The following is a 10,461-nucleotide window of genomic DNA, read 5'->3' as shown; positions in this document are numbered from 1 at the left end:
ATTTTTGCTCAGGCGCTGCAGACTCTTCAGGAGACTGGAGTGATGGGTAGCTGTCACCTCTCCGAATCCTCTACCCTGACCTCTGTCAACGCCTCTGCCTTAGGGACCTGGCAGATCCCTGGAGCGTGGCCCTCCTCTGGGACACTTGCCCATATACTTCTCTAATTTTCCTTGGGACACACATAAACAAATTTTCTTATGGCTCTCATTGACCACGGGAGCTCAAATTACAGTGCCTCCTGGGAACCCCTCCAATTATAAGCAAGGGCCACACTTTAGATTACAAGGCATAGTAGTCAGGGGAGTAGAAAGCATTCAACTTCCATTGAATGTCACTATTGAAACAATCTTTATTAAAAATCTTTTAGTGGTGGTAGCCCCTTTGGCCCTACCCTTTCCCATTACAGCTATGGATGCCTTGATGTACTGCAATGCCATTTGGAACAAACCCAAATTCCTGGCCTTCCTGGTGGAAGCTGAAACTGGGAGCCCATAAGACTGCCACCTAAGACAGTAAATATCTCCCAATAACATGTATGACAGGGGGCTGTGGGATTGCAGCCCATAATTCAGATTTTAGGAAAAGAAGAAGTCATTAAACACACCATTTCTCCTTTTCAATTTCCCCATTTGGCTGCTATTAAAGCCTGCTATTAATGAGTGGTGACTTATAATCAACTACTGAAATATAAGTGCTGATCCCCACTATTAAGGCTCCCATTTCCAACACTGTCCAGTTCATTAAGGATATCCAAAGGGCTCCAGGGAATTACTTTGCTGTGACAATCTAGCTATTATGTTCTATTCAGTACCAGTTATTAAGGAGTCCCAGCTGCAGTCTACTTTTACTTCAGAAGGCACCCAGTATGTTTTAACCTGTCTGCCTACTGGCTAGCTTAACAGCCCAGCTATTGCCCACAGTCTTTGCTGAGAAGACCTGGGGTCCCCTTGCACCGTCTGGCACTATACTGAGGTTCTAATCCAGAGCCCCTCAGGAGACTGGTGCACAAGGCCCTAATATGGTTGGTGACCCATCTATAACATACAGGTATGCTATTTATTGCCCCACATAAAATTCAAGGGCTGTCTACAACTATTAAATTTCTGAGGGCCTCCCTGGTGGCGCAGTGGTTGAGAGTCCGCCTGCCGATGCAGGGGATACGGGTTCGTGCCCCGGTCTGGGAGGATCCCATATGCCGCGGAGCGGCTGGGCCCGTGAGCCATGGCCGCTGAGCCTGTGCGTCCGGAGCCTGTGCTCCGCAGGGGGAGAGGCCACAACAGTGAGAGGCCCGTGTACAGCAAAAAAAAAAAAAAAAAAAAAAAAAAAAAATTTCTGGGCATTAACTGATCCTCTAAAAGCCAGGAAATTCCTTTTGCAGCTAAACCTCAGCTGTTAACTATTCAGCCCCCCAACACACTATAGCAAGCCCAACACATCTTACTTAGGTCTCTCCACACTTTGGAGGCAACGAATACCACACTTGTCCATCATTCTTAGACCCATTTATGCAGCCACGTACAAACCCTCCATAGTTTACTGGCCAAGAGCTAAACAATAAGCTTTATAGCAGGCACAAAGCTCAATTAGTCAAGCCCTCTCACTGGTTCCCCCTGGCTGCTCCTTCTGGGCTGAGAATGGACTATGTGTCCCGGACCCTTTGGACTAACACAGCTCCTCCTAGCTGCCTGTGGGCTTCTGCACCAGACGGCTGCTCTCTACACCACTACACCCCCTCAGAACCGATTTGGGAACTGGTTCCTTGGTTTTGGTCTTGGTTTTGTGTGCACTGATGCCAGAATTTGTTTGCGTCTTTTGCGTTTGGGTGTACAAAATGGGAAATACTCCATCAACCCTGAAGGAGAGCCCTTTGGGTGGGGCCTATAGTAGATAAATGGGTGTAACATAGCCCTGAGCCTATGACTAAGAAAGACATGTATACTATTGTAATAGGGTGTGGACCCAAAATATAGGATCACAAGGGCGGTAGCCCCTAAATGGCTCACTCAATTTTTATAGGATCTCGCAGTTAGAAGTGTTTTGCAAAACAGCAAGCTGCACCCGCAGTTGTTCCACCTGCCCACCCTCCCCCCATGCCGCCATCATATTCACCACCTCCTGTTTCCCCTACCCACGGGGATCAAATAGAAGTTTCTGTGTTAACCCCCAGGGGACAGGAGCCTGATTTAGTATCACCATCTAAGACTCCACAAGCCACCCAATTTGGACTGGGAGCCACATCCACAGCAGGGCAAGTTCCCTTGTGCGGACATCCTATAAGAGGCCAGGGGACTCCCTTGGCCTTGAGGCGTCCGATTCTAATTTCCCCACAGGAGCCCCGGGGAACTTTGACAGTGGGGAACGAGTTGATTGACTCTCCAATAGATACCACTCCCCAAACCCTCCGTTCATCTTAAGAGGCTTGTAAATATTAAACAAAGGGGAAACAAAGTCATCCTAGGAAAAACTTGCCTGTATCTTTGAGATGCAAATGTCCTTTCTGGTCTTCTCAGGAACTCTCATCTCTGCCATCTTTCTAAAATGCACCTTTTTGAAAGAGGGTAAAGTAATTTAGAAACTGACTTATCAAGGATAAATAAAAAACCTAAGTGTCTTTTCTGTAAAAATTCAGCCATCTAGACAAGTGAGTTGGATTTGTTCCATCTGCCAGAAACCTAATTTGAATCCAACCTCTTTTTGTAAACTGATGGGCTTCACATGGCTGTACCTGACTCAGTGCTGAAATTCTGAAATGACAACCATGACGTCTCTGTATGTTTGTGTCCTTGTATGTGTCTTTGTCTTTGGATAACATTGCTGAGGTTGTTTTGTGGATGAGCTCTATTTAATTGGCTTAAAGAAAAGTAAGCACTTACACACCAAACTATTCTAAATACAAGAGAAACTGAGCTAAATGAGCTTCAGGTTCATGTGAACTGGGAAATATTCAGTATTAATTAAGACCTGGTATTAACGTTCGTTTGTTGATCTAATTAATATAGACATGCTGTTAGAGTCATCAACATTAAGTATAATACTTTTATTGTGCCTAGGTTTAATATAAGCTAAATAAAATCTTGTTATATCTGTTGCAAATTTGTCAGCAAGGAAATAACTTGATGTGAAGAAACTTTTAAGGAAAGAAAATGCAAATGAGGTAAGAGCTTTAGGTGAACTTTTTAAAATACTTATCTTTTAGGAAGGTCTATCTAAAATTAATCTCTCCACATATTTGACCACTTGAAAGTCAGAATTGTGCTAAAGTAAGTGACAGAAGGTTTATGGAAAGTGGACCCTGAAAAAAAGAGTTCTGTACGTGGTCAGGACTAAGTTTAAAATAAGTTTAATTGGGTAAATAAATACATTTTAAAAGTAAGCTGGTGCACAACTTGAATTTCGCTTTTCTCTCTGTTAAGAAGACAAGGTTTCTTAAGATTTTGGACTGCCTTTGATACCAGATTTTAAGTTTTTCTACCTTTTAAGAGATCTGTTCTGTACTTGCTTTTGAAATCTTTTATTGTTACTTTGGCTAAGTGAATAACTATTGTTTCACAGTGACATGGCATCCTATCTGTTTTAAACCCTTTTCTTATTTTTTTGACAAAACTTCCCAACTCAAATTATAATGAAGTTCCTTTGACCTCTAGCTAACTTTGGGGTGCTTCAAAGGGCCCCTGAAACACCCCAAAGAGAGATATTAACTAATTATGTTGAATGACACGGAAAGTGTTGTCAAATAAGCAATAAATCTTCTTAGGTTCTATTGTATGCCAAATGACACAGGTATTCTACAGATTATATGGAGTTCCTAAAATTTGGTATGTCCTGGTAAAACGTTACCAGTCAGAATTCTCTTTATTAGCTGAAAGTGTTGCATGTCACCGCAGTAACCACGTTACTTTCTCAATTGCACTGTAATCAGATTTACACGTGCCTTCTTAAGTCTTTCACCATTGTACACAGTCATGGTTTCACTCTGATGCCTTTGCAAAAATGCTTCCTCTTCAAGAAGGTTTATAGAAAGGACCTTTGGATAAATACAAGTTTCTGATTTTCAAACCATAAAGGTGAACTGGGTAAGAACTTGAAGAATTCTAATGGGAAACCTGATGGCTTCATAAAGCTGTTAACAAAAACGATTAGTTGCACATGCCTGGGTAAAAGGGTTATAATTTTGGTTATAATTTTGGTTATAATTATGGTTATAATTTTTATGGTTTCTATCTGAAAAATGACTGTTTTCAATCTGTGTTTTCCAGGTGTAAGCAAAACGCTCCCCTTAAACTCATTATGATTTACAGTCATTTGTTAAATTATACCCTTGTAAGCAGAATTGAAACATTTATCTTTTTCTCTCTACCTGGGTGATCCTGCCAGTAGCATATGCTTGCCTCAAAGATTAAGCCATGCACGTCTAAGTCCGCACCGCTGGTACACTGAAACAGCGGATGGCTCACTAAATCAGTTAGGGTACCTCTGGTCCCTCGCTACTGCAATTGGATTACAAGTAGTTATACTGATCATTGTTCTTTGTTTCCAGATTGTTTGCTCTTTGTGTCTCCCTGCTGTACTGTGTCTTTGTTAACGTTACTAGCTGCATTACTTATATCCTGTCTACTCTATAAGATTGGTGTCTCTTACAGTACCCAGTATGGAACCAGGCCTCCAACAATACTTCAATGGCTAAACATCTTGAGGAAATAGACCACATTTATAACATGAAATCATTGTAATAGTGTGATTCTAGGTACAGGAGGAAGCAACAAGGGAAAATGTCTCCTGGATCATAATTAGATAGAGGATCCAGAAGATCTTTAATTAGCAATAGGGTCTAATCCAAAAACTAGCACCTGGAGTGGCATATCAAGAATTCTCCCCTGACCTGGGATGAGCCTCCCAGCGCCGTGGGACAAAATTTGATCCTGAAATGTCTCCCAAATATGGGTCAAAATCCTGACCAAGAGGAGAGGATCTGAGAAATGGAATATTTCCTGACACATCAGTCATTAGCGACTGCAGCCCCCCAACGTGAGCCGGTGAGCCCTGACGAAACTCAGGATGTGAGGATATAGGATACAGGCCCCGGACAGCTGAGGTACATATCAAATGAATGAGTTCAGTGAGCCCAGACTCTTGCATCTTCCTGTACATGGAAAAGCGCTGAATTCCTTAACTTGAGATGCTGCCTCCCAGGCTTGAAGCCCTCAAAATTCCCATCAAAGAGATCGTAACTCTCAACTTTTAGGCTGAGAATATTTTTTTAAGGCTACAGGTGTAAAGGACACACTTTCCAGAGAGGAACAAAAAAAACAAAAACCCAACGTTTGGAACACTGGCACCAATGGTGGACACTCCCGGAAAGATCCATCTGATGAAGCAATTAGAAGGGCCGTCACCCCCTTTTATCCACAAGACTGTGGAATGGACATTGACAGTAGGGAATTGTAACAGGGAAGAGCCAAATCGGACTCCACATGGGATCTGTTCCTTTTACTGTAACCTTTGCCTTCTGCTGCTTTTGTTCACTAAAAGGATACTGTCTGTACCTGTACATAATGGCCTGCCTCGGGGAACCCTGTCCCTCTGTCTGAATGTTAAACCAAAGTGCCTTTGTTCAGGGAAACATATGGACTCCTTCCACCTGTGGATGGCTACAATTAAGAAGAAATTAACACATCTCCTCCCCGAGGCTGGCCATTCCAGGGGCTATTCGCAAAACTTCTGGCCTTCTTACTTTACCTCCTCATCTCCTCCCCATCTCTGTATTATAAAAGAAACTGGCACCCAAACCCCGATAAGATGGTTATTTTGAGACTTTACTCTGCCATCTTCTCGGTCTGCTGGCTTTCTGAATAAAGTCATATTCCTTGCCTCAACACCTCATCTCCGATTTATGGCCTGTCGTGCGGCAAGCAGAGCAACCTTGGACTTGGTAACATCTTTACTCAGGACACGGTGTCACAAAACGGGACACTGTTTTCTGTTTGTTTGTTTTGTTTTTGTTTTGGGCCGCGCCATGTGGCTCGTGGGATCGTAGTTCCTCGACCAGAGATCCAACCCGCGCTCCCTGCAGTGGAAGCTCGGAGTCCTAACCAATGGACTACCAGGGAATTCCCATGGGACACTGTTACCTGGCAGTCACGGCCCTCACCTTTGTGAGACAGAGGTAGTAGTGTAGCAGGATTGAGAATGTTGTAACGTTTAAAGATGAGGTGGTGAAAGCAGGATTTCACAGGAAGTTAATCTAGTGATACTTGCAGAGAAATGTTGTCAATTCAGCGTTAAGAAGACTGTGGACAAGGTGTGGAGTTTGCAAATAAACTTCATTTTCTAGAGTCAAATCTGCCAAGGCTTCCACTAAATTTGCAGTTGCGGCTATAACCTTAAGACACCTGAGACGGGCAAAAGCAACTGAATCAAGTTGTATGCTATAACAGGCAATAGGCCTATGTTTACCACCATGCTCACACAGTTCTGCGCGGCCTGATTATGCCTTTCATGCACAAATAAAGTAAAAGGTTTTGAATAACCTAAGGTTAATCTATTAAGTAGAGATCTCTTTTCGAACTTAAAAGGGCTAATATACTTTGCCTCCAGTGGAGATCTCACCTTAAAGTATCCAGATCGGGCTTCCCAGGTGGCGCTGTGGTTGACAGTTCACCTGCCGATGCAGGGGACACGGGTTCGTGCCCCGGTCCGGGAAGATCCCACATGCCGCAGAGCGGCTGGGCCCGTGAGCCATGGCCGCTGAGCCTGCGTGTCCGGAGCCTGTGCTCCGCAACGGGAGAGGCCACAACAGTGAGAGGCCCGCGTACTGCGCAAAAAAAAAAAAAAAAAAAAGTTTCCGGATCAACCTGAACCTGATCATTTGGGTAACCCTAAGGCAGGCAGCTCCTGCACTGCTTGTTTTAGCCTTATAAAAACCTGCTTGTGTTTATCTTCCCAAGCAAAGGCTTCAGGAACCAAATCTTTAATAAGTTCACAGAGTGGAAGAGGTAACAGAAAAATTTGGAACCTAGAGCTTGCAATAACCAGCTAAACCTAGAAATCCACAATGCTAGCACTTAGTTGTGAGTCTAGGAAGTTCCTGTATCAGCCTAATTCTCTCTGGAGATAGCAGAATTCCTTCAGTGCTTAGATTACGTCCTAGGTAATGAACAGCGTCTACGGATAATTGTAATTTTTCCTTTGTGTTCTTTCTCAGCTAACTGTTGCAGCAAACAAATGGAATCTTTTATGAATGCCTTATGGAACCTTTACAGTAGCTGAGTACAGCAGGAGGTTATCTCCATATGGTAAAAAGGCTGATTTCTCAGGGAACTAGAGGGTACTTAAATCTTGGTGAAGTACTTGGGAGGAAAAAAGAAGGAGTCCCAGTGAACCCTCGAGGCATAAAAGTGCAGGTATATTGTTGATTGTTCCAAGTAAAGGCATGTAGATATTGGCTGTTGGGTCTCCGGGATGCTGAAGAAAGGTGAACAAAGGTCTCCAACTGTAAACCATTTCAAGTCAGTTCAAGCTTGTGACACAAGGGTGGCTAGGTTTGGAACAACAGGAAAACAGGGAAAAACTATTTTTATTAACAGCTCCCAAGTCCTGGACAAATGGCCATCCTGCCAGGTTTCCAACCAGGCAAGATTGGCATGCTGCAGGGACGAGTACAGGAATGATTACCTCCTGGGCAATTAGGTCTTCTACAATAGCTATGGGACCTTGTATGACCGCAGGCTTTAATAGCTGTTGAGGAAACCTAGGGAGAGGCTTAGCTACATCTATCTGAATCTTTATAGGTTTGCATTTTTTTATTCTTCTCGTGTTAACACTGTCAGAAGTAGCCCCCAAATTTGCAGGCATCTCCATCCAATTAGGGAACTTTTGTTGAACTTCCGCTTTTAGGTCCAGGACAGATTGTAAGGAACATAACTGATCAGGTTCACGTTGATCAGGAAATTTTAAGGTGAGATCTCCACTGGAGGCAAAATGTACTGGCCCTTTGAAGTTAGAAAAGAGATCTCTACTGAGTAGATTAACTGGGGCTATACTGCATAGCAGAAAGGAATCTTGGTTGAGATAAAAAATTCTCTCTGAACTGTATTAGGTACTCCCACTATGGAAACATCCTCTTTACTCAGAGGGACCTGTTGTTCTTTGAGGGTGGGATTTAGAGTAGAAAGCACAGCTCTGGTTAGGGCTAGGGGTAGGGTGTTGAACGGTTAGGTAATTATGTTTACAGTTAGGGTTAGAGTTTAATGTAGATTTCAAAGTAAAATATGAGAGTGGGGTTTAAAGTAGAAAGCATAGCTCCAGTATCAACTAAAATTTGGCCGTTTTTCATTATATTTTCCTCTGGGCTGTTTAAGGTCATTGCTGGTAATAGTTTACCAGAGAACCTCTGGAGTTCTGCCAACTAGGCGAGAGGGTCACGGGGGGCCCTCCCTTTGAGACAGATATGAGAGCAATTGTGAAGAGTTTGCATAGGACTTTTGAGGACACCTCTTTTTCCAGTGTCCTCACTGATTACAAATGAAACATCAACTTTGGGTCATCAAATTGATCATGGACCCCTAGGAGGTTGTAATGGGGGAGGCCCAGGTGTCATTTTGTGTCCCTTGCCTTAGAGCTGTTGTAACTGTAAGGCTATGAGCTTGGTGGATTTCTGTTTGTGATCTTGCTCCAAGGTCCTTTCAAAATGCTCAGCTATAGTCATGAGTTCAGTCAGGCCTATAGCCTCCCACCCTCTTTTCTGCCCTTTTATCAATCCACTAATCTCAGAAGATAATCCACTTACAAAGAGGGCAGTTAAAGCAGGCTGAGTGGCCTTTTTATTCCTTGGAACACCAACTGCTGTAAAAAGAGAGCTTCCAAACTGGCTCTAAAGTCTTCCACAGATTCACCCCTCTTTTGTTTGTACAAGTGAATAATACATCAATCATTATTAGGCCAATTAATAATAGACCAAGTGTGAGCAGGGAAGATTTTAGGAATAGCTTATAAAAGGTTAGTTGTTATTCTGCAAGCCTTTTTAGGTTGAGGATCTTGAATATCATCCTAGGGATTATGTCATTTTGCTTCCCACATCCATTCTGGGGCTTCCCCCAGTCCTACCAACATGTGTACAAGTGGATAAAGATCTAGCAGTTTGGGGACATACGCCCTGACAGTGACTCTGAAGTCTTTAAAAAATGTTGGGGGTTCCTCCAAGGTTTAGAGAATTCTTTGACTACAGCTCTCAGTTCAGTCTTTGACCAAGGGGTAAAGGACACCTGAGGGGGCTCACCTGCAATCTCAGGTAGTTTTACTTTAAATGGCAATTGTTAAATATTCTTTTTGGAATAGAAAAGTATTTCAGACAGAAAATGAGTAAAACAAGAGTACTCAGGTGAAAAAGGAAAGGGGGGGACAGTAGGAGTTAAATCTGCAGTCACATCCGTCCTATGGTCTTTTGTTTCAGGTACCTTTTGTCTCTTTAATTTTTCATTAGCTTTTTGTTCTAAGTCTCTCAACGAAGCTATTTTGGAATCTTGAAACCGTCTGTAAACTTTTACATACCAAGTAAAGCAGGCATCTCATTCTCCCTGTGCAATCTGTGAACCCTTGCTCTCTAGTGTTTTCCTTAAATGTACAATCTTGTCTAACTGGAACATGCCCCACAATGACCACTGTAATTCTAGATCAATATTAGTATAATTTTTCCATCTTTCTAAATATCTACAACCTCCAGGACCATAGTTCTTAAATATAAAATAAGCAGGTGTGCCAGAAGCTGGCATTCTCAACTCTTTGGCGATAAAGGATCTCATTTCCTTAGCTAGCCTTTGTCAACCCAAAAGAACACACAAAAAACCTGCGCCTTAATGTATCTGCAGTAACAAAGAGATGTTACTATGTCCTGGACAAAAGAAGGCCTGGTATGCACCACCACCGATTCCCAGGGATCCTTGGACTGAGGAAAAAGATCCAAACGGCAAATCCCAAGGAAGGGGGACTGCAAACTGATTCCAAACAAAATGGAGAACTATAGCCACCACCAACAGCTCCAAGCATGGAAACTGGGGGCTGATTCCAAACAGATGGGCAAGTGCAGACTACACTGTCAGCAGTGCCCAGTGTGGAATCCAGGGAACAAAATTAGGGGCTACGGTTTACCACTCAAAAATATACTGGCAATAACCAAGAGATGTTACTGTGTCCTGGGAATTTCCATCTGAAAGGCTAGGGGTTTGGCCTCAAGGAGAATCCTCTACCAGCCAAACTGACCTGCCCTGTAAAGGAAAGCCAGTTAGATTGGGAGCACAAACGCAAAGAGAATGGAGCTCAAACCAAGAGGAGCTTACCAACAACCTTCAGGAATGGCAAGAAAGACAGTGAACTCAAAGGAGTTGTGGGCACCACACCTGTTTCTCCTTGTCCCAAATGTTAATCAGAAATTTGCTTCAGATCCCATCACTGCCACCAATATATTT

The sequence above is a fragment of the Mesoplodon mirus genome (assembly GCF_964341445.2).
Source record: "Mesoplodon mirus genome assembly, chromosome: 7".
NCBI classification, from domain to species: Eukaryota; Metazoa; Chordata; class Mammalia; order Artiodactyla; family Ziphiidae; genus Mesoplodon; species Mesoplodon mirus.
Note: the sequence above shows the minus strand (reverse complement) of the source record.